The sequence below is a fragment of the Lichenostomus cassidix genome, chromosome 2 (genome assembly GCF_008360975.1).
Source record: "Lichenostomus cassidix isolate B80296 chromosome 2, HeHo_3.0, whole genome shotgun sequence".
NCBI classification, from domain to species: Eukaryota; Metazoa; Chordata; class Aves; order Passeriformes; family Meliphagidae; genus Lichenostomus; species Lichenostomus cassidix.
This window is the reverse complement of record NC_139482.1, coordinates 144,294,628-144,306,581: the sequence shown is the minus strand read 5'-3', so window position 1 is coordinate 144,306,581 and position 11,954 is coordinate 144,294,628. Positions and strand designations below refer to the sequence as shown.

The following is an 11,954-nucleotide window of genomic DNA, read 5'->3' as shown; positions in this document are numbered from 1 at the left end:
CCACAGGATATGCTGAGTTGGAAAAGACTCACAAGAATCATGGAGTGAAAGGGGTTGGAGTCCTGGTGCCCCAAGGTTTTGGCCAGGCAGACTGAGGGAGGATTACAGAAGCAAGCAGTTGTAGATGCATTAGATGTAGATGCAACTGCAGGCATTAGCTGGGCTCTATTAAAATCTCTGCTCACTCAGTACTTCAGAAATGTAATAAGTGGTCTGTGTAGCTTGTCTTCTTGTAGGTCATTTTGGAAGGAAAAGTTTAAGGGGAAGAAATGTCAAAGGGTAGTTGTTAATGCTGAAGGCAGTACTTTCTAACTGGCTTTCATTAGGCAGAATAAATCCCATCTGATCAACACAAACTTTCTTGTTGGGATGAGATGGAGAAGGCCACCCATCTCTGAGAGAGCTGAGAAAAATCCACCCATATTTACAGCCTTTCAACATTTCTTTTCTCCCACCTGTGACTGCTGTGTAGGGCTATGGCACTGCCTTTAGCTCACAGTTAAAACAGGTCTCTGTACTTCCTTTACTGTCCATCACAAAAAGAAAACTTGAATAAAAAAATAATCTCATGCCAGCTTGGTAAAGCCACATGTGTAAGGAACTTACTGTGTTTATCTGTATATTTAGTGTAGATCACTAAAGGCACAAGCTCTATACAATTGTCCATACAGGTGTGTACATGTGTGTTTAACAGGTGGGTAGCTCTGAAGAGTATGACATTCACCCAGCAGGAACAAACAAACTCATGCACAATGCTCAGGTACCCACAAAAACAATTCTCTGATCTCCCAGCAGGCCAAAACAGCTTTCTGTTTAGACCATTGGACAAACAAGAGGGCAGGTGAGTAGCAGTTCACCACACAGGTCCTGCTGGGGCCATCAGCAAAGACAGGGATCTTCATGGGCCACAGTGCATGGCACTGTTCAAAGGTCTTCTGCACAGTGGCAAGCAGGTGACAAAAAGGATACACAGAACCCATCTGAGAAGACAAACTGAGATGACATTAGTGTGTTAGTTTGATTACCTGAACCTCACAGAGTCACAGAATCCCAGAATGGATAAGGCTTAAGGGACCACAGTGGATCATCTGGTCCAACCTTCCTGCTCAGGCAGGGTCATCCCAGAGCACACGGCACAGGATTGTGTCCAGATGGTTCTTGAATAACTCCAGTGAGGGAGAGACTCCACACCCTCTCTGGGCAATCTGTTCCAGTGCTCAGTCACCCACACAGTAAAGAAATCCTTCCTCATATTCAGGTGGAACTTCCCGTGCATCAGTTTCTGCCCACTGCCCCTTATCCCATTGCTGGGCACCACCGAGCAGAGCCTGGGCCATCCTCTGACACCTCCTTTTAGACACTGATAGGCATTGCTGAGGTCCCCTCTCGGTCCTCTCTCCTCCAGGCTGAACAGGCCCAGCTTCCTCAGTCATTCCTCGTAAGAGAGATGCTCCAGTCCCTTCATCAACTCTGTCACTCTCCACTGGATCTGCTCCAGGAGTTCTGTGTCTCAAGTGCTGAGGAGCCCAGAGCCAGACACAGCACTCCAGGTGAGGCCTTGCCAGGGCTGAGCAGAGGGAAAGGATCACCTCCCTGACCTGCTGGCAATGCTCCTCCTGATACACCCCAGGACACCTTTGGTCTTCTTGGTCCCAAGGACACTGCTGGCTCATGGACAGCTCGTTGTCCACCAGGACCCTCAGGTCCTTCTCCACAGAGCAGCTTTCCAGCAGGTGAGCCCCCAGCCTGTACTGAAGCCCAGGGTTATTCCTCCCCAGGTACAGGACCCTGCATTTGCCCCCTTAGTCTGAAATATAGGTACCACTGAGACCTCTAAACCCGCAGCTGGGCTGCCACCAAATGAGGATGTGTGTGAAACTATTGCCATCTTGGGAGAAGGAGTTGCTCTAAATCCTAACTGAAAGCCCAGCTGGGATTTTTTTCCTTTTGTCTTATCCTGCGCAAGTTTCAGTGAATCCCTGCTGGCTTAACTTTTGCACAATAGATAGATTCAAAAATGAAGGCTCTTTTTGTGAGTTCTTGGTGTGAGAGACAGGTTTTCATCTAGATATTGCAATTGGAGACTTTTCTGTTTGGAGGAGGAGTGGAAGTATGCAGCAAATCCCAATTCCCCTTCCAACTGTAGCAGGGATATAGAGCTATCTCTCTGCCTTCACAATGACATCTGTGAGCTGCAGAGCCAAATTCTTCCTTTTTCCTCTTTGGCTTGAAGAACTTTCATTATTTTTTACAAAACGCATTAACTCCTTCAGGAGGAATTGCAAGCAAATCATTGTGCAATGGATGTGCACCCACCCTGTGGGCTGTGGCTGGGAGCTTTTCCTGGTTAGCAGAAAAGCTGCGCTCAAACACAACTGGGTACATCTTACACTGAGTCCCTGGCTGCCTGCATCCTCTGTGGGTTATGGATTGTGAGGCAGTACCAGAGAAAATTCTCAGTGACCATAGGTATTCATCTCAGAGGGAGCTTACAGTCAAAAACCTTATGTGGAAATAAACATAAAATCTATTTTAGACCTTGTCTCGCTTGGCTTTTTCTCTTGGCCAGCTTTAATATTTACCAGTCATCATGTTGACTTCTCATAAACCCAGCTCTCAGGCACTTATTTGTCCATGGGCACTGGACCAAAAGCCCGAAAGCAGAGCTGGGCAGCTGTGTCACTCGGCAGCTGAGTCCTGCTGGGAAAGTCGCTCACAGATTCCACACCAACCAGCAGAGCTTCCTACAGAAATGTTCCCCTTGGTAAAACACTCCACCAAAACTTCCTGGAGGGACAAACCTATTCAAAGCAAAACAGATCAACACTCCCAGCCCCTCCATTCATCAAATGAGCTACCGATAAATGCAGTCTTCTGAAATATATATTTTTTTAAAAATCCACTTCCTTTGCAAATGTCAGGAAGTTCCAAACGTAAGACCAAATAAATGACTCACCTCCCATCTATGCCTTTGCTGAAGAAGCTAAACCTGCCAAAAGCAGTTTCCAAACTGGAAATAAGTACTTAAGTGGGGATATGAATAATACCAGGCAAGTCTCTGACAAAGGCATGTGAATCTTCAGTCTGTGGTGTTATTTATTTATATTTTTAATTGAGGTCAATGGCCTTGGTTCAAAGCTGCATTGAATAATTTTTGGAAGGACAACTGATCCACATGGCTACATGTCAGCATCATCAAGGGATCCAAAGACAACAACAAAAGGCTATAGTAGAATAAAATTCCCAGTGGATGGGGTGTGATATTTGATGGGTCACACAGGGAATTCTTTTAACATGAACCAGCAAACATCAAGTATATTTTTCATAAAACATGCAGCTTAATCCAAAATTATCCCTCCTGTATTGTTAGCAAGAACAAGGGAACACCCAGTCTCTTTTGCAGTGACTAATAATATTACCACTGCTTAAATGTAAACAGTGTGCAGAGATCTTTCTAAACAAACGCATAATATTTTTTGCAAAATATAACTCTGTGCTCTTACTTTATTTAACTCTTCTTCCTTCTTTGCTGCTGCAGCACAACCACTGAAGTTTCCTGAGTTAATGCTGACATGGCAAGAAATAAAATGTCAAGGGAAAGAGGAATAGTCTCATAATTAAAATATGTTTCTATACCATTGAAATGGATGGCATTGATACCCTTTGGTGGACTTTGGATCAGTTCTCTACTCTGGTGGTTCTTCATTTGCACTACCCTCTTTTCCCTAGAGCCTTGTTAGCATTGATTAGTTAATGGCTTTAAAGTACTATTTAAATGCTGAAATATTGTTGCTGCCAGATACTGGAACACATAGGTTTCTGCTCAGCACATATGATTAATTTTTCACTGGCATTGTGCAAATGTGTCCTTGTCTATGTGGATACCTACAACAACCCAATTTAGTAAAATAAAATAAAACAGTAAATCAAGGACTTGTTTACTTTACTCTTAAATAACTTGAAGACTTATGTTGTGATCTCAAGTGAAAGCCACCAGCAGCACTGGAGAGGTTTCAGGTTCATTTGCACAGCCTGTTTGCTGGTATGGGAATGGAGACCTATGTTGAGGCAGCCACCCTTCCAGAGATGCTCTTCTCGAAAGGACAAGTGCATGCCAGCTGCACAGACCTGGTTTATTATACAAAATAATATTTACAGTAGAAGTACCCATTAGGATTTCAGAGGGCTCACATGGGTGGCAGCTTGTATTGTCTCCCAAGCACAGCAGTTCCCAAAGTACACACGTCTGTACACGTACAGCTCCTGCTCCAGGAGTCACTCAGCTGCTGTGGGAATGCAGTGAGAGCAGTCCTGCAGCCCAGCACGGCCTGAAAACTCACTGAGGCTGTGGTTGTTGCATTGTCAGCAGTGACACTGGCAAATTCAGCCTGGAAATTCCTGTTTTCCCAACCCGTCTTCTGAACAGACTTCTTCAAGCAGATGCTTCTGAAGCTTTCAGCTGTACTCCTTTCTGGCACAGGGCAGAATTTGGATCCCTGAGTACAAACTTTATCAATTACATCTTCACACAGTAAAATACTTCCTAACTTGGATCTTTAGAATTACTTCATTTTCTTTCATAGTCCACAAATATCTCAAAAATGAGTGTAAATCACCATGTTATTCTCAGCCATAACTAGCAAAATAGCTGGGAACAGTGCATGAACTAGTGAAGGTTCTGTTTGGATGCATACATGACTAGGCTCTCCAAGCAAGTACTCTTTGGGACTTCACCAATTTTGAGGATACAACACTCCATGGTATCTAAATAACAAACAAATTTCAAAGCCCAAAGCAAAAAGAAACACTTCATTTCTGTTTTCCAGTCCATTCCAGACTCAGTACTTGGGGTTTTTTTACTGAAAAAGTCTGCATCTAGTGCACAGAGAACAGTTCATTCCATCTGAATCTCTGAAGCTTTTAGCCCCTTCCCCAAAAAGCAGCCAAGCACAGCAGACTGAAAAATTGCTTGAGGATGGGCCAAACCATACAATTCAGACACTGCCCCAGATCTGTTTTCTGAAGGACTGAATATTTCTGAGCTAGGATATTGTTTCATGATCAGATGAAGGAAGGATTAATCTGCCGGAAAATTAGTCAAGCCCTTGTTCTCGTTCTAGCATTTGCAGTGGTTTCATAGCTTTGGTACACTGAGCTAGACAGATAACAAACACAGCATGCCGGTGACCTGATGACATAATTTTGAAGATATGACTTCAAAATAGGCTCAGTTGCAAATTAAATTATTTGTGATGGTTTCATTGGTTTCCTGGCATCACAGTTTAAAATGATTATGAAAAAGATTAGTCCTTTTATCATTCAAAAAACAAAGAAAGCACATAGAGAACAGTGCTGTCTTAGGATGACAAATGCTTCTCTTGCATCATTCAGAAATACTTTTCATCCTTGCAGACATTAACTAATCAAAGGGAAGAAAACAAGATAAGAAATTTCCTTTATTCTACACTTGGTAATACTTCAGAGTTATTACTGCACAGCATGATCTCCCACAGTTTTGTGGTGAAAAAGGAACCAGACTTCCAGGGTTCTTTTTCCAAAGGCTGCAGTTTCTGACTCAGGTGCAGAAGCTGACTTAAGAGGAGAGAAAATAATAGGCATTTGAACAGCAGCAAGCTTTTGTAGACTTGACTTAATAAGCTTATTATAAAGCTGAGAAAGCAGAGGCTGAGAGTTTAACAGAGTTTCAGGGTTTGAGGAATTTCTGATTTCCTCTTCAGGCCACTGCACAAGGGGGAATGACAACATGCTGTGGATTTCATCTGCTTGGGTCACAGTAGCATGCCATAAAAGTGAAGTTGTTAAGTGAAATCACACACTCGGGGGAAGAGTGTTTTACAGCAAAGTCACAGAAAAAGCAGCTCAGGCCATGGCAGTTTAACCCGCCTCTTGGTGGATGGCTACACACAGAGCTGTGTATACAGAGACACTCTTTACTCAGCAGGCGAGGGCCTCTTTTTGGAGTAAACGATTAGCTGCACTTCTTGCCAAAGAGTTGTTCAGTGGGAAACTCACCCAGCATTTGCAGCACCCGCTGCACCCTCTGAACTGCACCAGAAATGTGCCAAGGCATTATTTCCCTCCCGCAACCACAGCTCCTTCCCAGCCGTCATTTTAATGTGTGAGCACACGATTTTGCAACTCTGGTAAATAGACTTTATACCTATACAGAAGCATGTAGGTCCGCCACTTTGACCACCTGTGCCGGGACCCCATCCTCGGCTCAGCCTTTCCCAAGGCTGCTGCTCCTTCGGTCCTTGGGCAAGCCCTGGCACAATTCCCTTCTCCCGGCTGACCGGGAGGGATCTCCGCCGCCGGCTGCTCTCCAGCCTGCCCGGAGCGCAGTCAGCGCTGAGCCTCCCAGCGCGGCCAGGGACGAGGGGACACTGGGGCTGGCGGTGTCGGGGTGCCCTGCTGACACCCACGGACCGTGCCGTGCCGGGCCGGGCACAGGGCTGCAGCCGCGGCAAACGCCCGGAGCCGGCGGGGCGAGCCCGGAGCAGGGCGGGCGGAGCCCTGGAGGGTGGCGGCAGCACCGCCCGGTCTGGGCGGAGCGGGGGCTATAAATGCACCCCGCGGCCGCGGGCGGCGGTCGGAGCGGCAGCGGCGGCGCAGGGACAGCGGGAGCACGGCAGGTAAGGGAGAGCTGTCCGCCTGTCTTTCTATCCACTCACCTTTCCATCCATCCCTTCCTTCACCCACCCTCTCGTTCCCCTCGAGCACGCATCCTTCCATCACCCTCCTCCTTTTCCTTAAAGCCAAATCCCTTTCCTCCCGGCTCCGAGCAGGTCTTTGCCAGGTGCCGGGACACGGGTGGCTCTCAGCGCGGTGGTGGCTCGGAGGGCACACCGCCTGGCGAGCTCCTAGCCGGACCCCAGCCCTTCCCGGGAGCGGGGGCGGCTGCGGGGTGCTGCTGCCAAGGTCCAGCTGCCGGCTAGCAGCGGGATGGGATGGGCTGGGTGGGAAAACAGCTGGGAAGCCAAGGCTCATACTTTCTCTGCAGAAGCTGACCACTGGTGATTGCTTGTGTTTCTCTGCTCTCGCAGCTCTGTGCTGGGTTTGGAGCTCGGGACACCCCTGACTGGGGTCGGTCAGTTGTTTCGGTGGGGTTGGTATCAAGGGATGTGATGATAAGCACAGTTTGCTTCCAGGCACTGCTCGGCTCAGAGCATTTGAGGCGAGTGTTTGCACTGGAGGCTCAGCCACGCACTGGGATTGATGAAATAAGGGATTTCACTTCTGCTAGGGAGGAGGTTTTGGTTAATGCTTTTCATCGTGTTACAGTTTTCCTATGAAACACTTGCAAGCTGGCATTGCTCACTGCATAACTCACTATTTTACAGAGATCATAGTGCCCTGCTTAGCACCCCATTCTCAGAACAGGACTTCAGATAGAAGTATCTACCATCTATGTTATTTTGATTTTTTTTTTCCCCCTGTTTAAATAGGAACTGTATTTTGAACCTAGAAAATGCAATTGTAATGATATGGAAGATGTCAAAGACAACCTGAAGCATTCTGTCCAAGTTCTCTGCAGGGTGTTTTGATTCTTTTGGTTTCCTCTGGCTTTTTATCAACTTTTTTTTTTGAGTGTGTCAAAGATACATAGCTGCTGAAAAACTCACTGTTGAGGGCAAGCAATGGAAATAACCTGTAAAGAGGAGCTATCAAGTGCTTCAGGTAAACATATGAGAAGCTTGCCTTGCTGTTTTTAGCCTTGGCTGTTACAGGCATAATTTACATCAAAACTTCAGTCAGTGGTATTAAGCTGTGCACTTTGAACTTGGCTCAAGAAACGTTTGTTTTTTGGTTTTTTTTTTGTTTTGGGGGGATTTTTTTTTGGGTTTTTTTTGTTGTTGTTGTTTTGGTTTGGATTTTTTTGTTAGGGTTTTTTGTGGTTTGTGGTTTTTTGTGGGTTTTTTCGTTTGTTTTGTGGAATTTTTTTTTGTTTTTTGGGGTTTGTGAATTCCTTTTTGTTGTTTGTTTTCATTTGGTGCTCTTTTAACCAGACTCTAATGTAGTTTGACATAGAATGACTGTGTTTTTATCACAAGTACTTGAGTAAACAGCAGGCAGCTAATGCTGTACTATGTTCTGTGCACAGCAAGAATTTAATGACTTTGGATAAAATGGTAAAACTTGACTAGATGCAGCAAAAATAGTGATTCTTAAAGGCTTGTACAGTTCCCAGGGTCCTAATGAGCCCCATGCCCTCAAAGAAGAGTAACTCAATGTTTTTGGGGGAGCTGATGTGTGTTTTGGTATGGAAAACACAGATGCAGTGAAAGCAGGTTTTAATGTAGTAATGAGAGACTCCTTAGGGTGTCTGGGTTTTATACCTGATATTTTTCAGTAAAAATTGAAAAGAACAGAAAATAGAACATGGCATGACGGTTTGGGAACTTGGAGGCCTCGACTTCTGAATCTGAGTTCCTTGTGCAGCAGATAACAGAATAGGCTTGATTTCAACTTTGAAAACTATGAATTTCTACAATTACTGAACTCAGAGAACATAGAATGGTTTTGGTTGAAAGATTATCTACTTCAAGCCCCCTGCCATGGGCAGGAATGCCTTCAACTACACCAGGTGGCTCAAAGCCCCATCCAACCTGGCCTTGAAAACTTTCAGGGTTGAAAACTTTCACAGCTTCTCTGAGCAACCTGTGCCAGTGCCTCAGCCACCCTCACAGTGCAGAATTTCTTCCCAATATCTAACTAAAATGGAATTTCTTTCAGTGTAAAGCTATTCTCCCTTGTCCTGTCATTACATACTTTTGTGAAAGGATGAGCTTATCCCCTAGAATGGGCACTCTGTGAAGTGACTGACCTTGAACCAGGCTGGGGAAGAAGGGTCTAGAAGGTCCTGACAAATTAGGGGTTTAATTTGTTTCCCTTAGAAGGGTTTGTGCACTTGTTTCCTGCATTCACTGGCCTCTTTACCAAGATGACAGCAAGATAGAGATGTCAAAGTGTCAGGTGTCCACAGAATGAGGCAATAGCCAAAGAAGTGTCACCCTCTGCTGAGGGAGGGCTGCACATGCGCTGCCTGTGTTTGGGAAATCAGCACCTGGGCTACCAGAAAACAAGTTCCCAAAGTTTTCAGTTTGTGCCTTGTACAATGGCTTTTTTTATTCTTGCCAAAATAAAAAGGAACACTATAACTGTGACAGATCATCTGGGTAGACTGTATGAATGGTCAGTAAAACCAGCAGGATTCCCCTATTGTCTTTCCTCCAGTGGGAGGTACTCTGCTCTTTGAATATTCCTTTTTGGACTATGACAATTACATGGGGAGATTACAGGGCACCTTTTGGAACACTTTGGCAAGGAAAACTTGTCCTTAGAAGTAGTTATAAGATAATTAAGTAATTTGCTCTTGTAGTTCAGTTGGGATTAGCAGTGAACTGTTGTGAGAAAAATTCTTTGATTCAGATTTTTAAACCTAAGTGATTAATTTCTTTGCCTGAAGTGCAACATACATCTCATGAGCAGCTGAAGAGATTTTGACAAACTTCTAACTTCCCACAGAAAATACTGTTTTTTCACTTAACCTCATTAGTGTACAAAACATAGAGTATATATGTAATGAGACATTTCCTGCTTTTATTGTCTCAAAATAGACAAAGAGTAAAAGAAAAGATACAGAACAGGTGAAACGGGCTTGAAGCTCTTCAGAATGAACACGAGTAAGAACTGGTAAACTCTCAAAAATAATACAAATTCTAATTGTGGTGGATCAATGAAGTAATGTTTACATCATGTGCACAGCTGGAAGCTTAAGGCAGAAAAAGCCTATTTGCTGTCAGGGAGAGCACAGCCTGGGGAAGCAATGGCCTGGATGAGTTCAGCCACAGCAATGTGTAACAAGAGTGACTTTCTCTAATTGCTCTGCTTTGATGACTTGGAAGGAAAACCTTTCAAAATACAGGAGATGCAACTGCTTAGCATTAACAAGGATGAAATGCTGGTTCTGGAGATGAAGTATGACTTCCAGCTGATTCTTTACATTTAACTTTCATGTTGAATTGCAGCACCTAGAAATACAGAAGAGTCCACCTCATCCTGTCACTGTTTCCTAAAGAGATGGCATTGCATGTAGACTGCCCTTGGCTTCAGCTCTAGGTGTGCATTTGAGTGTTTACCTAAAGCAGGATGGTATTATTCATTAAGCTGCTTCTGTGGAGAATTCCTCTGGACAGCTAGGTGGGGGCTAATCTCCAGTTTCAGTAGCTCATCATAAAATCATAAAGGGCTTGGGTTGGAAAGGACCTTAAAGATCATCTAATTCCATCCCTTCTGCCATGGGCAGGGATGTAACCCACTAGATCAGCTTGCTCAGGTCCAGGAGCAGCAGTTACCCCTCTACCCCAAAAGCTCTGTCCTAAAAGTTCTACGTAAATTACTTGCTACTATTGGAAACTTAGGGGAGATACTCTGCAACTGTTTCAGAGAGTAAGGCAATCCCATTTTCAGATTGAGTGGTGTGTGCTCCTATAGATTACTAAAATCTGGGTTAGACATCTTGGAAATCAATGGCTGTGAATATAATGGCTATTGAACTTGGTGTTTCTCTCAAATGGTGGCAGCTTTTCTCCCTGTGTCACTTCCAGAGCCCTGGGTGACTTCAGGGAGGGACAGATAGCAGGAGGTAATCCCTACTGGTAATTTCCTTTGGCTGTGGTTTTTAAGCAGCAGTAAGGATCCATTCAGAGCTTTTCCTATATATGTGTTCACATATCATTAAAGTGCTGTTATGACATAATTAAACTCAGTTTTGAGAGCCCACGTGAATCACTACCATTATTTGGCATTTAATCCAGTACAGCAAGTGTAGAGTACAGAAAAAAATCAAGTCTGAAATTATCCAAGAGTCAGACTTGAATGTGAAAGCTCCTATGCTGGATGATGAGGTCGAGGAGTTGAGTTGTATTTTTGTCTAAGGGCTGCTACAGGTTCAGGCCTGTTTTGTTTTCCAACTGGCACAAGAGTGTTGCTTTTGGATAATGCCCAGCAGTTTGTTGTCAGAGGGGCTGCTCTCCATGCAGAGGTGCTCCATGGTGTGCTTGCTGATGTACAGATGGACTGCCTGTGCTGATGAAATTTTCCACAGCTGTATCTCTTTGTACTAAGCAGGATGTGTGTCAGTTTTGCTGCTCTTATTTTGTGTGGCTGATCACGTTTCCTATGTTTCTTTTGGGTTTGGGGCTACTTCCTTTCAGTTAGTTGTCAAAATTTTAATATATCTTTTTCATCTGTCAAGGTTTTTTTCTCTTGGTAGCTGGAAGTTGGTCAATATAGATCTTCCTTTTCGAGACCTGTTTTTAAAACTGAGTATTCACTACTTTTTCCAAGCCTTCAACTGGCTGCTTCCTGCCTGACCTAAGTATAGCTTCAAAAGTATAGCTTTTTTAGTTTATTTTCTACCATGGATGTGTAGGGTACTATGCAGATGATGTAGAGACTATTGGAAACACCAAACCTTAGGACTTGGTGCAGCATGAAAACTGAACTCACAGCAAAACAAATCTTGCCACTTGCTTTCAACCATCGCTTGGGTTTAGTTTTGTGTGTTTAGTTTTTCTGTCCTTGCTATTTGACCACTTTCACAACCTGACTTTAAGAACTTCTGAATTTTAAGAAGTACAAACTAAGTAAAAAGGATCTCAAACTCTAATGCCCTGATAAAGACTCTGTAGGTGGAGGCAGTGGTATTCAAAGCAAAAAAGTGGTAATATGTTTTTATGTATAGAGTGGTGTGTTAACAGGTAGGCATAAGGTGTATTGGAAAAGCAATCAGCAAAGTAGGATGCAACTTTCAAAGGAACTTTTATTTGTGAACACAGTAAACAGAAGTCCAGATGGGAAATGACTGCTAAAGGAAGGAAGGATTGCTCTTGCTCTGAGTTTTTAGGTTGCTTCCTTCAGGAAGCTCATGT

General features: G+C 44.2%; 1 protein-coding gene across 1 annotated transcript in view; it reads left to right on the top strand.

The window, feature by feature from the left end:
* The first annotated feature begins 6,512 nt into the window (after positions 1–6,512).
* NDRG1 (N-myc downstream regulated 1) overlaps positions 6,513–11,954 on the top strand; it is a 40,165-nt gene continuing 34,723 nt past the window's right edge. The window contains exon 1 of the mRNA XM_085053622.1: positions 6,513–6,653. The gene's annotated coding sequence lies outside the window, so the exon portion shown is untranslated. The remainder of the gene's footprint in view (positions 6,654–11,954) is intronic.